The sequence below is a fragment of the Lathamus discolor genome, chromosome 4 (assembly GCF_037157495.1).
Source record: "Lathamus discolor isolate bLatDis1 chromosome 4, bLatDis1.hap1, whole genome shotgun sequence".
NCBI lineage: Eukaryota > Metazoa > Chordata > Aves > Psittaciformes > Psittacidae > Lathamus > Lathamus discolor.
Window position 1 is genome coordinate 41,865,888 of NC_088887.1, and position 20,596 is coordinate 41,886,483.

The 20,596-nt window shown below is 42.7% G+C and overlaps 1 long non-coding RNA gene across 1 annotated transcript in view; it reads left to right on the plus strand.

Moving 5' to 3' along the window:
- LOC136012634 (uncharacterized) overlaps positions 1–16,304 on the plus strand; it is a 42,196-nt gene extending 25,892 nt beyond the window's left edge. Inside the window, exons 2-3 of the long non-coding RNA XR_010611866.1 lie at positions 12,896–13,011; positions 15,627–16,304. This is a non-coding gene — a long non-coding RNA (uncharacterized LOC136012634). The remainder of the gene's footprint in view (positions 1–12,895; positions 13,012–15,626) is intronic.
- Positions 16,305–20,596: the final 4,292 nt, after the last annotated feature.

Sequence of the window (20,596 nt, forward strand, 5' to 3'; positions counted from 1 at the left end):
TCTTTGACACCTGATGGCCTCCTGATGGGGTTTGACCTGTCAAGGTGTTGAATGACTCCAGCACTGTGCTGAGCAGTGCAGGAGCTGAGGTTTCCCCATGTGAAGAGGACTCCACACCCCTAGAGACATGACCCAAAGCCCAAACATTTCAAACTCTGTTCCTTTCTAATCCCCCATTCCTTCATCCAGAAAACACTACTGCATTCTTGTTTCCATCACTTCCCTCCTTGTCATATCTCCAGTGTATTTTATGTCTAGCCACTTGATTTTTATGTTCAATAACTCACCAATTACAGTGTCTGCTTGGCATGATTTACATCTTACCTACTTCATTATTTCAACAAAGCTGGGGCATTGAGTATTAATCATATCAAAACCAGTTGTTCGTATTAATGTGTAAAGTTCTTAGTTGTTTGACTGGGAGGGGAGGTTGTTTTTAGCATACATTTAGAAAATGTGCTTATACTAATTCCATTTAAATCAAGGAAATCCCACTGTAAGAAAATCTAGAGGTTTCTGAGCTAAACCAGAAGGATCAAGGATTGTGCTGCTTCTGGAATGGAACAAAAGCACAACTGGATTTTCCTGATCAGTATATTTATTGTACAATATTTATCCTATCACTCTGAATTGCTGTTCTTCTTAGTTTGCATGTATTTGAGAATCCCTATTACTTTGCTAAATGCATTTCTCACTAGAACTTTTACTTAAAATACCTTAAAGTCTAGTCACTTTTTTGTTTATACAAATCTGACATTAAGGATAATAGACAAAACAGCAAACTATCAGCCAAGGCTGCAGAGGGTATAAATGGCTAAATCACAACACTGGAAAGATAAATGGAGGCAAGTACAGAAAACATAGTAGTAACAATAGTGTAGCAGCACACCATAAGAGAGGTAACATGTAGCTAGTAAATGAACAAACTCTAATTATCATCCACTCTCTTTACATACTGTGCTATATATTTTCTTGCTTAGCACATTGCATGGCTCATTCTGTACAGCTGTTTTTCAGTGAGTCGAGTGCTTTTCAAAAATAGCCTTAATTTTGAGAAGAAAACACTTCTTTTTAGTAGATTTGCATTTTGCTTTCTGGATTAAATACTTACCTGTATTACTGTTACTGTTCATGAATTCTGATATTATTTTGTCTTGGAATCAGTAAGAATTTGCTGTCAGAGTAAGCAGGCTGAGGAGAAGAATTTAACCTTTTGCTGTATTTCACTGTAGCTTAGAGATGGGTTCTTGAATATAAACCTAAGTTCAACTCTTAAAGCCTGTAAAATAAAGTCAAATTATAAATTATTTCACTGTAAGTGTAGTTTTAGGCATGTTCTCCTTTTCCAGACAGAATACCAGGAAGTGTCTGGATGTGATTTATACCCCTCACCTTTGCTATCTTTCAGTAGAAACTAGAAACTGCAGGCCTAATTCAGGTGCCCTGGAGGTAGATAGTGAAGAATGGACCTCACCGAGATTTCAGGAGTGCAATATCCTCTCCTGCCTTTCTGTAGAAAAGCCACATCTCTTATTGCTGTCAGTTGCCTGATCCACATCCATATGGCTGGCCATAGGCAGCAGCTAACAGGCACTGTTATGGCTCCCCATGCAGTGAGCATGGTCCTGCTGGGTGTAAATGGACCCTGGTAAAAATATTGACAGAGTAGCCCTGTTCAGCATCATATCTTTGCAGCTGGATTTCCAAAAACGCTCAGGAGAGGCCAGCAAGCAAAAGTAAATATGCTGTAACTGAATGATGTCTAACAAATAAATGGGCAACTTGCACATGTTTTAACAGATAAGGAAGGGACTAACAGGTAAATATTTCTGGTCCATAAGAGGGCCAACAAACATTTACACAAGAGTGCTATGGTATTGTATGGTGCAGACACACACAGAATGGGGCATTTCCAAATACAGAATTCAAAGGTACACCACGTGTCCCCAGCCAACAGCACAGCTCTGTGCAGGGTTAACCCATGCAGAAAGCCTGAGCTTGTCAAACAGGACATTAGGCTGCTGGATCTCAAATGTGCTGTTTGACTGCTACCTCTTACGTACTCCTTATGAAGACATGTATCCAGCAGAAAGCCAAGCTTTGTGCCCAAGGCTAGGAAAAATGAACTTGGTCTCTAAAGAGCTGGGATTACAGACAAACCAGAGCAAATATTTCAAGCCAGCATAATCAGCTTTCTCTTGGAGTGCCAATACTGGGTCAGAGTCCCTGGACTATCCAGAATGGCTACTGTTGTCACTGCTATGACAGTACCAATTGATGTGAGCGTATCCACTGGGAAAGTCAGGTCCTGACAAGATCACTTGCTTTTAGCAAGACTGAATTTGATGAGATCTTTGCTCAGAATTACAGTTCAAACCAACCTGGGCCAATGACTGGCTTTAGCTAATGGTGTCTTTAAAGATTTATGTATTCAAAACAAGAAGCAAACCAGATGCTGAACATTATGGACACAACTCTGACTTTCTCCACACCGTTTCCTATCCTGGCACACTTCTAACTCATATTAAATTAGGATGTTTAGTCTTATGCTCATTATAGCTTCTTTCATTGGAATGTTTCTCTTGGGTATGAAGAGATAATCCACATGAATATTTTTCCCATTATGGGCCACATTATTAAGTCTATCATTGTATTTTAATTGATGTTATTATAGCACATTAAGTACTTTGGCATGAGTTAGAGATAGTTTGTTAATAACACTATTAATAAAATACTAAAAGCTCTGTTTCTATTCTGGGTGATGTTGAAGCTTTCAAAATTGTACTCATTCTGTCACGTAGCTTGTGATCACAAATCTGAGCATTATCCTACTGTCTTTTATAGTGCTTTCAACTTCCTTAATAATCTGCTGTTTCAACAATGCCCCTATATTTCACTGAACCAGAGGTGATGCAGAACAATATATCACATCTGGTCACAGTCGTTGGCTATATCAAACAAAATTTTATCCTACCCAAATAGTCTAAATGACTTCAGTTTTGCCATTTAAATGAGTATCAACAGAATAACTCTCAAGATGTTTATAGAGTTTACTCTTAGCAAATTGTGGGGCTTATTTACAGTCTGCTGTGGTATTTTTTTCCAGTATTTGTTTCAGATGCCTTTGTGCCTCTTACATTCTCAGCAGAACCCTAAACACCTCTGTCATCACCAAACCCTTTCCTGGAACACCCTGCATGAATTAGTAGATTGGATTTGTCAGCCACAATATTTCTATTCATTGTGGACGAATTTGCAGCTTTCTGTCCCGTATCATGTTCCAGGTTAAACAGAATTAATGAATGGCAAACTGAACAGGCACCTTCTTAGTTTTTAAAAACTAAGCAAGCTGATTTGCACTGAAATACAGTAAATGGGGAGCCTCTGATTAACGTGTGGGCTGACCTTTCTTTCAAGATAGGGCTTTACTTCAAAAAGGCTAAGATGAAAAATCTGGTAATTTCCATGTGTATAAGGTAAAAAAGGTAATCATTTGAGCTTGTAGTCAATTCTTAGGTGTCAAGCAGAGGGAGGTTATACCTATACTGTTTAACGCTATAAGATGTTCCTGTGCATTGCAACTTAATCAGGTATGCTTTTAAATTATTACAACAGTTGCTGGGACACTTTTGGCCTAGGGTAACTCATACTCTCTGTACTCTGTATCCTCAGGCTATGAGTTAGCACAGGTCGGGGATACCCCAACACAGTTTGCTTGAGAGGCTAAGAAAGACCAACAGTGCGGATGCAGACTCTCCGGTGCTGACTGACTTCAGTGCCAGAGTGTGGTCCTCAGCATGTTTAATTTGCTAACAGAGATGCAGTCAGCTAGTCCTGTTGAAATGATGGCACTTTAGCAGGTCATTCTTATATATAATCTTCTAACGTTGTCTACAGAAGCCCAAGTCATAGAAGGGAACAAGACAGCCTATTTTCCATCCAGAATGTGGAAAAACCATTCCATTCAGCTTCAGTGAGAGATGAACCAGGTCTTGCAGGCAGAAAGCTATAGACAAGTAAAGCAACAAGGAAAACTAATCTCTTTTCTCTATGAAACTGCCAGTCCAGTCACGTCAGTCTTGAAACTCTAACAGCTCACAAACTTCTGAAAGTTTGGGAGGGGCTATCTGAACTGGACTATTTGACACTCGCACCCTCATCCAAAATACCACAAACCAGATCAGAGCTGCCCATTCCCGGCTCTTGGGTCATGGTCAGTTCAAATACAGCCCCTATACCCAGGGACTATGTTCTATGACCAGTGGTGAGGTAGTGCGGACACTGGGCTTGCTCTTTCCTTGGAAGAAAGCAAGCCAGTGGTGAAAGTTCATTTCACCTTGTTTTTCCTGGACCCATCTGAAAGTTCAACCCCTTCCCAGACATGAGGGGAGTCCTAATTCATACCATGCTGGGAGCGCTCCTTCTTTCACTTCTTTGAGACGTGATGTATTTTTATAGCTCTCTGTCGAGTGGCAATTTTGATGTGCAACGAGACAGGCAGGTGGTCCCTGCCTGGACTCCGTCATCAACCAGTGTGAGGAGCTTAAATGTTCCTAAAACCTACCCTGTTCAAGCAAAGAACCGTTAAAGAGATGATGTGGTCAACTGGATGCATATCTCTGAATGCGTTGTTCTTCTTGCCTTTAATTTCTATCATCTTAACCCACTTCACACCGCCCCCACAAAATATACAATAACCTTTTATACCAGTGAAAAAAGTTAACACTACAGGACTGGTCATCACAGTTATATAAGATTCAAAGGGTACTGCACAGAGGGTCTTCCTTACAGATTTGTATTAAAGTGATGAGGACCAGTTGCGCCAGCAGCACAAATGTGTTGACTATGGGTTTTCTTTCAAGAGGAGAAATGCTACTATGCTACATATTTCCACTTAACATCTCCAGAAAAGTATGGCAGAGATAAGGTATAAAATGCTATTTGTCCTAGAATTTATATGTAGTTTTTTGTAGTATTGTATATGTATATGTATTTTTGTATATGTATATGTATGTGTGTATATATATATATGTACATGTTGTTTTATGCATTATTGCACAGTGTATGTGAGCCCTTAACCGTGTGAAATAGATGAATTAAACTCCACATTTGTAGATAAGGCAAGCCAACAGTTACTTGGTTGGATATTTTTACAGACTGTCACATCCTTTTCTAGACACAGGTATTTCACCTGACTCTGTGAGGTAAGTCTTACCCTCTCAGGCTTTTATTTGTTTTCCAGATGAGTTTTTCTCCTGTTCTCCCATATGAGAAACTGTACTTCTCCTCAGATAAAATACTTCTTCCAGGGAAGACTGAGGTGTGTCAGGGTGGCAGCTACTGAGGGAGTAGTGATGGCAATGCTGGAGCAATGCCATAGTACATGAACCCCCAGATGAATTACCAGCTTCTCTGAGCTTTTGGCTGGGTTGTTTTATTTAGTTGTTTGCATGGGGTTTTTTACACAAAACTGACTGAAAACTGTTTTCAGCTATAAAATCCCAAAAATCTTTTCTCAGCAATATGATGTACAGTTGTTGCAGTCTACAGACTACAACTGCATTGATGGCACCCACAGGCATTTATGGAGAGCAAGAAGCAGCCCTTCCTTCTTTATCTAGGTCTCACTCTTTTTTAAACTCAGTGTTGGGAATGAAGGCATTTTGTAACCCATCTGCTTTCACTTCCCTGCAGATTTATTTCTTTTTTTTTCGATTGTCCTGATGACCTTCCCATCACCTTCAGTTTTTTTTCTGTACTGTAGCACTGGATTCCAAGAGCTTCTTAGTTTTAATCCTTGTTCTGCTAGAGGGATCCTTTTTACTATCAGGAGGTCAATTAATACTCCAATGATCTATTTCCCCACTAACATCAAGGGATATTGTGGTAATAATTGGAAGATTTTCACAGAGCTCTCATTAGCAGCAGCTTCATTAAAATTTTATCTAAAAAAAAAAAAGACAAAATAAAGGACTTTCTAGTTGATATTAGAAAAGGGTATTTTTTACAGAGGAGACAACAATCCTGAGAGAAAAATGTCCAAATGTGTTCAGTGCGACTTCTGTTCTCCTCTGGACATACAGGGTTCTTCTCTCTGTTTCAGCACTCTGCTGGCTTCCAAGTACCCTTTTGCATGACCCAATGAAGCATTTGCTAGGTTGGTGCAACAAAGTCATTGGGTTCTCAATGACTTTTTGGCAAAAGATATATGTATATAAATATAATCCCCAGTCACTGTTGTAAGATGCATCCCTTCTTCTTTCATTCACAGAGGTTGAGAAGCTATTGCACATCCCTTCCAGCCCCTATGGGACGGCCACTGTAGTGGGAAAGACATAGGAGAAATGCAGGGGTCTCTGCTTCTTCAGTGGCAGCCCAAAACCCAACTCTCATTGGACCAAACACAGGACACAGGAGCTGGAGGGACAGATCACTAATGCCCTGTCTCCTGTGGCATGCACTGCCTATAAACCAGACAAACTGGTTGCAAAAGGCTGAAAGGAAGGAATTTAAATCAGGGGGACTGTATTCTTTCCAGTCTTTTCCATCTACTTGAGTAGTGCTATGTGTGCATCGCAAGTCCCTGGGCAGAAATTAAAAAGGCTGACGGAATCCCTGTCACGTCTAAGATGTTGTTTAATATTCAAATGAACAGCTGGGAAGTGTATCTTGGTAGCCAGATATTAAAAAGCTGTCTCTCCCCAAAGAGGCATCCTGACTCCTATACGCAATAATCCATTCCTGGTAATGGATTTCACAAATGGGCCTTTATTTGCACCACAAAAGGGCACTTCCATGGTCCTTCTGAAGACCCTGAAACTTCGTCTAGTTTGCCCATACTCACTTGCATTCAGTTTTGGGGCTAGGGCCCCTCAGACATATAGTGTGAAAAGAGGTTGACTTTAGGGGAGATGCACCAAGGAAAATGTTATAACCAACCTGCTGCTTGAGTTGCTTAAGTTTGCGTTTTCTAAGGGCCATGGATGTTATTTTTCTATTTGTTAATTACCACCCCTGATTACGGTACTCTTTAATGCAATTTAAATATAGAGCTTCCTTCCCTGAACAGGGGGATTTGGGGGTTTCTATGTCTTGGTGTGCTTGAACCTGTGATGCAAGATCCTCTGTCTTCCGACATCTACAGTCCTCAGTATTGGTTTATGTTATTATACTGGCTTGGGGTTCACCATCCCCTTGTCAAAAGCTAAGGGCAATTCTAGCACTTCTTTGTGCTAGAAGTAAGAAACAAGAGGAGTGATGCAACAGCTAGTGCTGACTTCATCCCAAGGAGTACAGTAACGATTTTTGGAAGATGGGCGAGGACCTGTCTCTGACCTGGCTCTGTAAAGCACGCTCAGTTACCTTGCTGCTGCCTGCTCTGGAGCTGTGGCACGCAGGCTTTTATTCACCCCGTGAGCTGCAGCTCCACGCTCACCACTGTCACTGTGAGTCCCCAGTGTTGGCGCTGCTGGTTTCCAGCCATGTGGCAGAGGTGGCTGCCCAGAACAATGTCGCAGCCATCGGGAGCCTATTTGTTTTGTTGGGCTGTGAAAGGGCTGTCAATATGCCACACTTCCAAAAGCAGCTCCCAGTGAAGGCTTTTCTTTACTCTCCCCTACCCAGTTATTTATTATTCTTTCCCCTTTGTGTAGCAGTGCATAAGCCAACCCTCTCCAGCAGAGGCAAGCTGACCTGGGAGAACAGAGAGTGGAGGAGGAACAAGGAGCTGCAGCTGCATCAAAGGCAGCTGCGCCACTGCCAGCTTTTCACGCTCACAGTGTGACACTCTCTTAATTGAAAAAGGAGGCCTGAATGTGCCCAGGGAACCACTCAGAGCCTGGTCCTAAAGGCAGTGAGCACCAATTCAAGGCCACCAACTAACTCCTCATTTCGGCATGAGGCAGCACTCTGCTTCTCAGGGGCTGCCTGGGTTTTACCAGCTCAGACTTTCAGGTGCCATGTCCTGACAGCATGGCAGCCAAGTACTAAGAGGCACAAATAATGGTGCTATGCTTTGCAGTCAGCTACTAGATTTTGCTTCTGACAGTGAGTCAGCAGAGGTCATGTATTAAGTGTTTCAAAGTGCTACCTGTACCCTTGCTAGCCAGCGCGCTCTTCTTCAATACTGCACACACACCGGGGCAACTACAAAGAAAACCTGTGACATTTCCCTACAGCAGAATATAGTGTTGGGTGATAGAATCAGATGAATACAAAAGGAGGGAAGTGCCTCAAATATTATATTTGAATGTGTTTGAAAGCATTCTTAATCTGACAACTCTCAGTGTCCACAGAAGCAGCAGGAATGAACTCTAATATTTCGATGCCCACCAGTTTTGATGGTCACCAAGAGATGAGCTTCCCTGGCATCTGATCAGGATGGGTCTTTATTCCCCCTCCTCCTCCTTCCCCTGCCCTCTCCCCTTGTAGGAACCAATTTAAAAGACAAAATAGCCAGAATGCCCTCTTACTGTAACCAAGTATAGACTTCTTTCAAAATTCCCTTTAGAGCTCGCAGTTAATTAACTCCCATTCAGAGGAACCAATTCCTGAGGTCACGCTGCCCTGACTTCTTTTGCTGTCCTGCATACACCCAGCTAAAGAGAGGATAAAGTAAATTCCAGTGCATCTGTGGTAGCTGTAGCAAATCTCTCAGAAGAACAAAAAATTGCTGAGCAATATGTATGCCATTCTAGCTGCTTGTTATGTTCAAATACTAAACGACAGCTCAAAAATATCCTCTGACTGCAACTGCTGAGGAATGTTGCAGTAAATCATGCTTATCTGCATTGCTGCTGTTTTCTGCAGTGTTGTTTTCTATAGTGAAGTAATTGTTCCTAGAAGCAATATCGCACAATTCATAATTAAAGGAACAGAAGGTGTTATTGTACAGTTATGACATGTGTCGGCGTTTACCCAGTCGGTTCTGGCCTGATGCAGATTTGTGAGTGGCAAGTGCTATAAGCGGCCCATGGGGGGATATCCATCTTTCCTGCTTCTGCCAGGTGAGACACACTGTCATGTGCCCATACTCTCCTTGCTGCCCAATCTCAACCCCCTGCATCAGTGGGAAACATTGGTAAGGATTCAATACCTGACCACAAGCATCAGGACAGATTCGGTATCCAATCACACATACCACTTTAATGGAGCATTAAAATGCAGAAGGTCTAATCAGATGGATTGGTATGTTCAGGCAGTCTTTTGAGGAATGCCAGAGGCTGATGTTGAGATCAGATATCACCAGTATCTGCAGAGATACATGCAATTTCTGACAACACAGACTCTGAAGGCATTGTTTTTGGGCATCAGCATGAATGAATCTTATGGGCAAGCAGGGAAATACACCAAGATGTTTAAGATCCTCTCCTTCTGGAGATATGCAGCAGCCCACCTCAAAGTAATCACTTTTCAAAAGCAACTTGTAATAGCAATTATTGCATTTAGCTTTTGCTTCGTTTGAACCGTGTCCTGGGAAAGAGTAAGAGGATTTGGATAAAAGCCTAAACCCAATTAATCTCTTAGCGTTTTATGTTTTCTTAATTTGACTTTATTTTTTTAGTGTATTTTACATATAAAATTCTTTTTATCTAAAGGAGCTAAGTTTACATAATTTTGCTACACCAGTAGCATCTATTGCTGAAGCAGGATGAGGCAGTCTATATATCTGTAATGCCATTCAGTGGTTGCAGATTATATAGCATTCACTCTGAAGCACATGATGGCATTTTATTTCTCTAAAGTATCACACTTGGAATTTCCCAACAGAGAGCATTTCTGGCTTAAAAAAAGGGGGTGTGTAATTATTTTCCCTGCCCTAGCTGTTTGCTGAACACGGTGTCCAGAGTCTGTAGTCAGTAAGTCACTATGCATCACATTTGTGTGTATGGTCACTAAATCCTGAGGTGAACAAATCCCCAGGTAAGGGATTAAATGTTTCTTAAACACTTACATGCACAAGGGCACTTATACTTTTGCAAGACATAAAACCAAGAAAGGGTATGACAGGAAGGCAGCAAAACCATGGCAGCAGCAGCAAGAGAGCAGCTCTGCCAGCATCCCAGTCTGAGCTCGCGGCTGGTAACACCAATTAGCACTCTGCTGCCTCACTTGCGGCATGTTCATCAGCTTATGCACATTCACGGACCCCATAAATTTTTGTCACATTTAGTAAAGATTGTCCTTCTGTTCCCTTTTACCCTTCTGTGAACACAGGTGTCACATCAGGGCGGGAGAGAGGCTGTTTCAGAGGCTGCGCTGGCCATTTCTTGAAAGGAATAATAACAATCAGTATATGCCCCACCAAATTTTATAGGAGCAAGCAATCAATTGTTTTTAAGATCCCATGCTAGGTGCTTATAGCAAACACAGCATCACATGAGCCCATTTATCCCCTGCTGCTCCTGCTGCTATTTGCAGCAAAGGAAACCTTCAGGTACTCCACATCTTGATTAAGAGACTTCTGTCTCCCGAAAGGGCCTGTCGCTAGCTCACTCAGTGATGTATCACAAACTCATTGTCCTAGACTTACTTATTGCGTTTTATTCTCTCCCATGATTCTTGAATTAAAAGAGAGCTTTTCTGCTTCCTGAAGTGGTGAATACTTTCAAACCTGCTGCTTAGGAACAAAACCCACAGTACTTTCAAATGGTTTCATTGTGTTGACTGAAACTAAGATGGAAATATCTTACTCCTGCTAAACTGGGCTGCCTGGCCTGCTACCGAGCCCAGTCTGCAGACGTTACGTACCTGTGCAAACACTGGCAGCCTAGAGGCCTCTCACATGAATACCTGCAACCAGCTAACACTGCTGTCAATAACAAGCTTGAAAAGCTGCAGTTTCTTCTCATTGCATCAAAGGGAACTCAGATGATCAGAAGCCAAGGAGTAAATCTCAAAAGACGGCTTTGTCTAAAACATCACAGTAACCCCCGTGCTAACACTGAATACCTAATGGACATAGCTAGTTCCTATGTAAGCCCAGATCAATAAGCCCAGAATGAAGCTTGTGAGTATTGACAAGAGCTTCCTTCCTTTAGCGGCTGCAGCACAGCATGGGGCATGAGGTGGGGGCTGATCAGGGCTGAGCTGGGAACTGCTTCCTAACTCGCTCTCGTTGACATCTCCCACCGCAGCAGCGACACTCATGGCAGCGACCAGCTAAAACAAGTGGCACAGGGAAAACACAGTCCTTCCCAAAGCAGCACATCTGCATCCTCCCTGCCTGCCCGAGTAACCCCTGAGCACAACGTGCCTTCAGGCTCAGGTACTGTTGTGATGGATTTTAGTACAAACCCCTGGCTGACAGGCAACAGATTGAGGAACAAACAGCAAACCCCTTGCTTTTTAAAAACAAACAGCCACATGCTTCTCAGAGGACAGAGCTGCCTAGAATAACAACTTGAGCAGTACGGGGGTTGCCCTGCAGGGAGGAGAAACGAGGACAGAGGACAGGAGAGAACAGAAAGTTTTACCCTAGTAAAACAAATGGGGAGGAAATATTTCTGCCCCACTGAAATCAAACCTTTCTTTATTGTCACAGCAGAGACCAGCCCCAGCCTTGCTCTGCAGAAGACTTTGTGGGCTATTTGCCCAGAGATTTACCACATGGAAAGCACAGAGCACCCTCAGCTGGAAGAGTGAAACGGAGCTAAAGGCCGAGCAAAGCAGGGGTAGATGCTGGAGCGCTGAAAAATGCGTGCTGAAAGGAGAGTGGGAGTACAACATTAGATGCTCAGCATTTATCTAAATATTTTAAAAAATCATTTTTAAAAAGCAGGCAAAGAATGTGGAAAAGATCTAAAGAAAAAAAGAAATCCACATTTTTATGTCCACATCACTTGCAGCCTTTCTTAGGCTATTTAGAATGATATTTAAGCCTGAAAGTCTTTGACGTTACTTCAAACAAGCAGGCAGGCTAATCAAACTGACAACAGAAGCTACAGCAGCAGTTTCGTAGGGGAAAAAAAATCATTATGGTCTTTGTACAAACACAGTCCACTTATATTAACTTAAAATGTGGATAAAATCTTCATTTATAAAGAAATCATTCCAACCTGAAAAGCAATCATGTCAAGTAAGTCCCATTTCCAAATGACTGTAAGTGCTCTTCTGTGCAAGATTTATCATTTTCAAAGATCTTCAGTGCTGTTTGATTTGTTCTGCATCCAGCTGAGTGATCCCCTTCACGAGAGGGCACCGGCAGAAATCAGCCACAGATCTTGCTGCTTGAAAATGACAGCAGTTTTGATAAGGCTCAGTATAATTTCACTTGACACTGGTTTGCTGATAAGGGTCCTGTACGTGATCACAGCGAGCAGAACTAGTGGCTCAACACCAAGCATTCAGATGTTGCCCCCCACCTAATGCTCATGTGTATCTCTCTGAAGGTTGCTTTGCTGACTCCCTTTTTGCAGGTATGTGATGACACACTGATCGGGGGAGGCTTAACACAAAAATATATGAACTGCATAGCCACAATCTTCATGCTTAAAGCACTGAAATAATGCTTTCTTTTTCAAGCAGGAAAGCCAAAGATCTGCAGCTGAACAGCTGCAGTATTGGAAGAGGTGGAAGCGTGGCAGAGGCATGCACCTCTTTCCACACAGGAGCTCCACAGCTGATCTACTCAGAGGAGCAGTGTTTTGAGATTGAGTAGGAACTTGTGGAAGGACAGTTACGGAGGGACTACAGTCTCTTAGATTTCACCTGGTTCTTGGTATAGAGCTGTAGAATGTCGAAGCAAAAGATTCTGCATTCATTTTTTTCTAACAATTGGGAAAGTTACCCATTCTTCTCCAGCCAGGCTCTTCACTGTGATGAAAGAAGTTGACTGGACTCTTCTTTGTAAGTTATTAAATCACTACTGATATTTCTATGTATGTATGTATCTCAGCTGCCGCAAAACTGCATGAACCCCACCGCATGAAGCTCCCTGCAGCCCCAGAGGGCACCACAGGACCGGCATCACGCTTCTCATCACTACAAGGAAGTGCAGCACTGGACTCCCAGGTGACCCCGTTGTGGTAGACACAGCTTTCCAAGCAGCAGAATGATTGGCATTGCTGGGGCTATCCTGTGAATAAAATCACTTGGCAGTTATGAACTTTACAGATTTAGGCCCTGTTTAATTGACTTGTCCTAGCTTGCTGTGACCAATCAACTCTAAATTGACTTTCAGATTGGACAAACATGCCAAATGCTGTTAATTTTGTCATTTAATACATTGTGACTTTAAAACATCGGAAAATCCCCAAGGCATATGTTATGCCAATTAGCTTGCTTTCAATAGTTGAATACATCTGAATAATAAATCCAGTTTCAGCCCCTGTGCGTGTTATGGAAATGAGATGACATGGGGCCATACTGATGTATATTTAGCTGTCTGAGGATGATACAATTCACGCAAGAAAAAAAATAGAAAATATTATCATCTTCATTGCTGAAACAAGGGTGGAATCCTTCCCTTAAGAGGTCCAACCGTGGTGGTGCTGCTGCAGAGCCACAGGGGCGTGATGAGAAGCTGGCATGGCTGGCCAGCAGTTCCCATTAGCCTTTGCAGGCAATAGCTCAGGTCCTGGGCTTATACCCAGGTAACATTAATAGCGTTGTGAGTGCACAGGAAATACAACCATCAAGACAATTCTATGCAAGGCAGCAGAGTGTATCCCCTGAAAGAGCAATCTGGTGGTTGGTTCAAGAGAGATGAACAAAACCTCCAAACCCTCCTTTTACACTAAATTGAAGGATTCATCCTGAGAGTTTCCCCCCATGAGGTCCAGCAACACCCGTTTTTGCTCAGGCCTAAAGGAATTTGCAAGCCCTTAAAAAGCTTGACTGGTTTGTGACAAACCTGTGTTCAAAACTCTGACGTAGAAAAAACCCCAGACATGCTTTGTGAATTATCACGTGTCCTCTTTCTAGTTTGAATTAACCTACACTCCTGTATTTTCGGGTTTTTTCCAGTTTCTACTTTTCTTGTTTTAACTGAAAGGCCAAAGGAAAAATCAAAGGACCGGTTTCAAATGAAACGTGTGTTAATTTGTCATTTAGGAGATACAAGTATATTCATGTTTGTTGAAACTGCTTTCTCTGCAGAGAGATGCATGCAGCAACTGTATTCTCAGCTCAGGAAAGAACACCAAATTGATTACACATGTATACACTGTGAAAACATGAAAATTTGGCATTTTGTTTCACCAATAGTTGACTCTGAAGGCATGAAAACATGACTTTGAGCACTGTCCTCAAGGACTAAGAAAACAGATCATTAAGGAAAATGTTGCAACCCTTACAATTTTTGTGTTATGACCCCTCCTGACTGACCTGATCACTCTTTATCATAACCTTGCATTTAATTACAAGCCAAATAATTATTTTGCACTAAACATAGTATAAACTTCACGTTAATCAATTTATGTCATTCACTAGAAGCAATTCCTACTGAATCCAAATTTATCAAAGTTACCATAAATAAAAAGCAGGACAATTTAAAGCACTGACTGAAATTAAGGCAATGCTTTGTCTCAGCAGTGTCCGTGCAGCCCTGCTGTTTTTATGTCAGCTCTGAAGTGTCCCCTCGTGGTCGCAACATTAACAGTACCAGCCACTCAATGGCCAAAGCCTTCCTGAGAAATTAGATCAAATGCCCCAAAATGCAGATCATGGATCAGTTTACGTGCAGGTAAAATATATGAGATTTTGACTTAAAAAAAAAAAAAAACCAAAGCAAAAAAATCTGAAAAAGCTTTTATATGACAAAGTTGCTTTTTTCCTTTCTTTGTAGCATGGAGAGTTGCCTACCTCTGTGGCTTTCCAGTGCCATCTGAATCACCCCCTGCTATGGCAAGGACCTAGTGTGATACCCTGCTCTTTTTCTGAGCCACATTACACCTGCTTTAGTTATACTTTGCTTCTAACTCTATCAGGAGTGCGGCAAATATTTTGTGCCCTGCAATACCTAGGTGTGTGTAGTATAATGCAACTCCCAATCATTCTGCTCCATTAGCAGTGGAACACTTTGCAGGAGTGATGGTGGTCCCTACTGCATCTGCATTCCCAAAAATACTTCCTTGCAAAAATAATATGTATGATCTTGCCTTTTGACACATCCTGTGCAAAGCTACGTGTATTCCAATAAAGCTTTTTACTGTATTACTGCTTCTCAATACAGTAAGAACAAATCTAATATAACCCATAGTGCAGCAAACGAATTGCAGGTCAGAGCTGCGAAGCCCAGTCTCACTGATACTTATTACAGAGAAAATGTCTGTAGGGTAAACGTCATTCAGGCTAAAAGCAGAGGAATATGGACAGCATTTTAGGAATACATAACAATGTGACCCCTGCTCCAGCTATACTACTGACACTTAGTTCCTCACATTTAACTGAAAGTATGTGTCTGAGGCTTGAGGGGATAGTAGGTATAAAGCTTTTATTGGCACTCACGTGGTACGGCGCACCAAGAGAAATACAGCCTGCAGGTCATCTCCAGTTACTGCCGATAAAACTTTTATGTACTCTTTCCAAGTACGTATATGATGGTCTCATGTCACTGTTAGTCAAGAACCATGTAGCATCAAAGTGCCTTGCTATGTCACATTGTCATGGTTCTGTATCTGTTTCAGATGTTTTGGATACTACCGCCCTGGAAGCCACAAGAAGGATGTACCAAACCAAAATGCATGGAGCCAAGAATGTTTAAAAATTATTATTGATGCAATTTTTTATATCTCTGCCTAGAAAGAAAATTATTTTATTAGTCCCTGGTCATGCTGTCCCAACCATGCAAAAAATGCCAAAGGAGGGTCTCCAACAAAGGAAATCTCAATAATGGAAAGCAAAATATCCTCTGGTGATTTACTATGCTTTTGTGAGTGGCACTGCGCCAGACAGAGAAGCAATCTTACCTCAACCCACTTGCAAAGCCATGGTGCCAGCTCTGCCCTGCTGTTCATAGATGACTACCAAGGAACAAGGAGTCTGAGGAGGTCAAGTGTGCACAGGCAGCAGCATCCTTCTGACATTGGATATTCAGGGCATAATCCTAACTACCCCTACCTTGCAAATCTAGCCTTAAGGGGCTACTGGGAACTAGAGGGAAACAGAAACAATTTTTTCACATGTAAGAACATGCTGACACTAAGATCTACAGCTCCCATATGAAGACAGAGTGAGAAAGTTGGGGCTGTTCAGCCTGGAGAAGAGAAGGCTGCATACAGACCTCATAGCAGCCTTCCAGTATCTGAAGGGGGCCTATAAGGATGCTGGGGAGGGACTATACATTAGGGACTGTAGTGATAGGACAAGGGGTAACGGGTTCAAACTTAAAAAGGGGAAGTTTAGATTGGATAGAAGGAGGAAGTTCTTTACTGTGAGGGTGGTGAGGCACTGGAATGGGTTGCCCAAGGAAGTTGTGAATGCTCCATCCCTGGCAGTGTTCAAGGCCAGGCTGGAGGGAGTCTTGGGTGACATGGTTTAGTGTGTGGCGCCCTTGCCCACAGCAGGGGGGTTGGAACTAGGTGATCTAAAGAACCTTTCCAACCCTAACTATTCTATGATAACAGAGAGAAACTGAAAATAACCTTGCTTTGATGGTATTGAGTTATCCTTCAAATCTTGTGCATTGAAAAACACTGAATTTTAAACAGTTGAATAGTGATAAAACGAGTATTGCCTTTTTAAATGTGGGTTGGTATAAAAGAAGGAGAAAAAAAACAACAGTTTTGGTCAAAATTCTTTCAAACCAGTTATCCGCATCTGGCTTAACTTGCATATCCAGGAACACACTCCCTGAAACCCCATTTCTCCTCCATTTTTAATATATTTTTTCAAAGGAAACTCTTCTCTGTGAAAATATCCCCTAGCAGGGATCCAAAACCCAATAAATAGTACTAAGCTGTTAGGCTTAACGTCCTCCTTTGGTCTTGCGCTTTTGATTCTGCCCCAGCTGTTTTCCCTAGTGCTGTAATGAATAGCCCAATTGATTTATTTTTTAGTATAAGTTCATTGCAATTGCCATTTTTTAGTATAAATAATATCATTGTGCCTGGTAGTCCTTACTGTAGCTAATGTCACCACACTTAAATGTCTTGTTTTCAGATGCTCATGAAATCTTCAACATTTGCATCAAGATTTTCCAGGCTGGAGGCTTGCTTTGGGTTGTCTCTTGTTGATTTAAAGTTCAAGTCACAGTGATCCAGCTGTTCCAAGGAATTAAGAGGAAGTGTTGGTAGTGAAAAAATGAAGTATGACAGAGAGGGTCATGCTGGTGTCAGCAGCATGTCCTGATCACTGCCAGGAAAATCTATCCACTCAAGTGTTGTAAGTGACGAGCATTAAAAAAGCAGTTTGTTTATAGTTGGCAAAGATTCATTAGGGGGTAAACACTGAATTTTCCAACATTACAGATCAATTTCAGCACCTCACAGCTTTGCTGCTTACCTACTTACTGTCCTTAGCAAGGCACTTGCTTAGGTCCTTAGCAAGGACCACGCTTTCCCATCAAGCAATAGGGCCTAAGCCAGTTACGGCTTGGTGGCTTCTGGCTACCCGAAGCCAGAAAGGGGGAAGAAATGCTCCAGCACTTGTCCTCCCTCCATCTGCCAAGTGGTGCTTGTGATGCCTCTGCTGTCACTTGGGGATTAAGGTGAAAGCAAAAGTCACTCATTGGAAACACAAGCGATGAGGACCCAGACCTGTGAAAGGCCAGGGAAAAGATGGGACAAAGCACCCAAGAGAGGGGCACTTGAAAGAAGAGTCCTTGAAAATGCTGAGCAATTTTACTTACTGCCATCACCACCATTTCTACCTCTGAAATCCTACTGATCTCTGCCAATGGGATGTTCCTCTCCGTTTTGTCAAGGTTCCCTCTTGAGCCAGTTCTGGACAAGCACTTCTTTAAATCAGACCTGCTGGCAAACGGGACAGTCTGGATTCTCTGCAGGTGGGTGGGAGCTGAGAAGTGTCTCATGCATTTTTGAGCCTGGTATTCTGAAACAGGATGCTGAAATGGCATGCTGGAAACCAACTTCATGATTCTTGTCCTAGCTGAACAGATGGTACTGGGAGATGAAATATTAACCATTGGTGGAGGTACTCTTAGGAAGGGAAAAGCTGATGTTATTCTGATAGGGTGATTATTGGAGAGAAAATTCTGAGGGTTTTGATTTCTTGCTATACATGTGGAAGATTTCTGTGCTAGTAAAGACTGAGATTTGTCTGTGCAATATTAGGTCTCTGTATATTGGAAGTGACAACCTGTCTCAGCAGAACCCCTAATTTGCCTCGTAATTAACTATGAGCTCCAAAGAGCCTGGATCAGCCATTCAGGTTGCCAGCTGCAAATTAGGACACAGGGAAGCTTAAGCACCTTGGCATGCCAAGGTAAAATGCTTTCTTTCTTAAATTTATAATGTCTCATTCTTTTATATCATTTAACATTGACAGATGGATGTGCTTCATAACTAAGGTTGGTATCACAGTCCCCCTTTTCCACGAAAGGAGTAGCAGCAGAGGCAGGTGAAGTAGCACATCCGTGATCATGATTGTAGCACATCATGCTCAAGGGCACTTCAACTTTATGCTGCAACTATCAGATTTTCTTTTGTTGGCTAGAAATTATTTTTCACATTGAGTCAGAAACACCGTTTAAAACATCAGGAAAATTATCACGGAAGAGAATTTGGAGAACATGTAGCCTTTGGAAGCTCTTCCAGAGGGATTAGGCCTTGCTTTGTATGTTGCTTTAGCTGGTGGGAAAATGTGCTACAGCACAGGTCAGCAAACTGAGCAACAATGTGTCAGGGAAAAGGGAATGAACTCTGCAACTTCTTATATATATGATTCTTGATAAAAACTCTTCCTCCAGAAGCCAGCCCAGCATACTGATGTAGTCCAGCAGGTTGAGGCAGCATGGACCATGCCAAGTGCGAGGTCCTACACCTGGGTCGGAGCAATCCCAGGCACAGCTACAGGTTGGGCAGAGAAGAGATTCAGAGCAGCCCTGAGGAGAGGGACTTGGGGGTGCTGGTCGATGAGAACATGAACAGAAGCCGGCTTTAGTGTGCGCTCGCAGCCCAGAAAGCCAACCGTATCCTGGGCTGCATCAAAAGGAGCGTGACCAGCAGGTCAAAGGAGGTGATCCTGCCCCTCTACTCTGCTCTTGTGAGACCTCACCTGGAGTGTTGTGTGCAGTTCTGGTGTCCTCAACATCAAAAGGACATGGAACTGTTGGAACAAGTCCAGAGGAGGGCCACAAGGATGATCAGGGGACTGGAGCACCTCCCATATGAAGATAGGCTGTGGAAGTTGGGGCTGTTCAGCCTGGAGAAGAGAAGGCTGCGTGGGGACCTCATAGCAGCCTTCCAGTATCTGAAGGAGGCCTATAGGGATGCTGGGGAGGGACTCTTCATTAGGGACTGTAGTGACAGGAGAAGGGGTAACGGGTTAAAACTTGAACAGGGGAAATTTAGATTGGATATAAAGAGGAAGTTCTTTCCTGTTAGGGGGGGAGGCACTGGAATGGGTTTCGCAGAGAAGTTGTGAATGCTCCATCCCTGGCAGTGTTCAAGGCCAGGTTGGACAAAGCCTTGGGTGGGATGGTTTAGTGTGAGGTTTCCCTGCCCATGACAGGGGGGTTGAAACTAGATGATCTTAAGGTCCTTTCCAACCCTAAGTATTCTATGATTCTATGATTCTATGACAGCACTGACTTACATAGCTTTTCAGAGTCTGGCACTCTGGCTTCTGTCAAGAGACTGCTTAAATTACAGATGAGCAGATGTGAAGCTTTTCAGAGGTGCACATCAGACCCTATGTAACACAAAAGGCACTGACAGCATCTTTTCATAGAAAAAACATAGCCAACACATCAGGACTGGAGAGCAATTCCCTTGTTTGGCTCAGGAAACCCAGCCTGTACTTGCACTGGCCTGTCTCTGCCCTAGCTGGTTTCTCATCTGTGAAACTGTGGCAACACTACCTTTTGGCAAAGGACTTTCACGTGAAAATACTGTGAGAGAGCAAATTATCATTATTTCTCACTCACAGTTGATATGCCTGAACCGGGGAACCTGAGAAACAAACACATGGATCAATGGCCAAGGACAGCGCACCCTTTTTGGACCTCCATCCATGTTGTGGGGTTCAGCAGATATGGCTAAAAACACTTACTCTACAGATCAGAGTTAGTGTAGCAGCCTGCCTCAGCAGCCTTAATCCTGATAATTTAGACATTTTTAAGGACTGAATTTCCACAAACTGGTGCAAAAGTACTATTCTGCCTCCGAAAGCTCAGATTTGGATATATGCCAGCCTAGTTTGGCTATTTCAGATTTTGGATATATGCTAGAAAGGTAAATTGCATTTACTTTCAACTGCTGACATGACATGGACAGTGGGATTGAGTGCGCCCTCAGCAAGTTTGCTGATGAGACCAAGCTGTGTGGTCCGGTTGATATGCTGGAGGGAAGGAATGCCATCCAGAGGGACCTTGACACGCTTGTGAGGTGGGCTGATGCCAAACTTATGAAGTTCAACCATGCCAAGTGCAAGGTCCTACACCTGGGTCAGAGCAATCCCAGGCACAGCTACATGA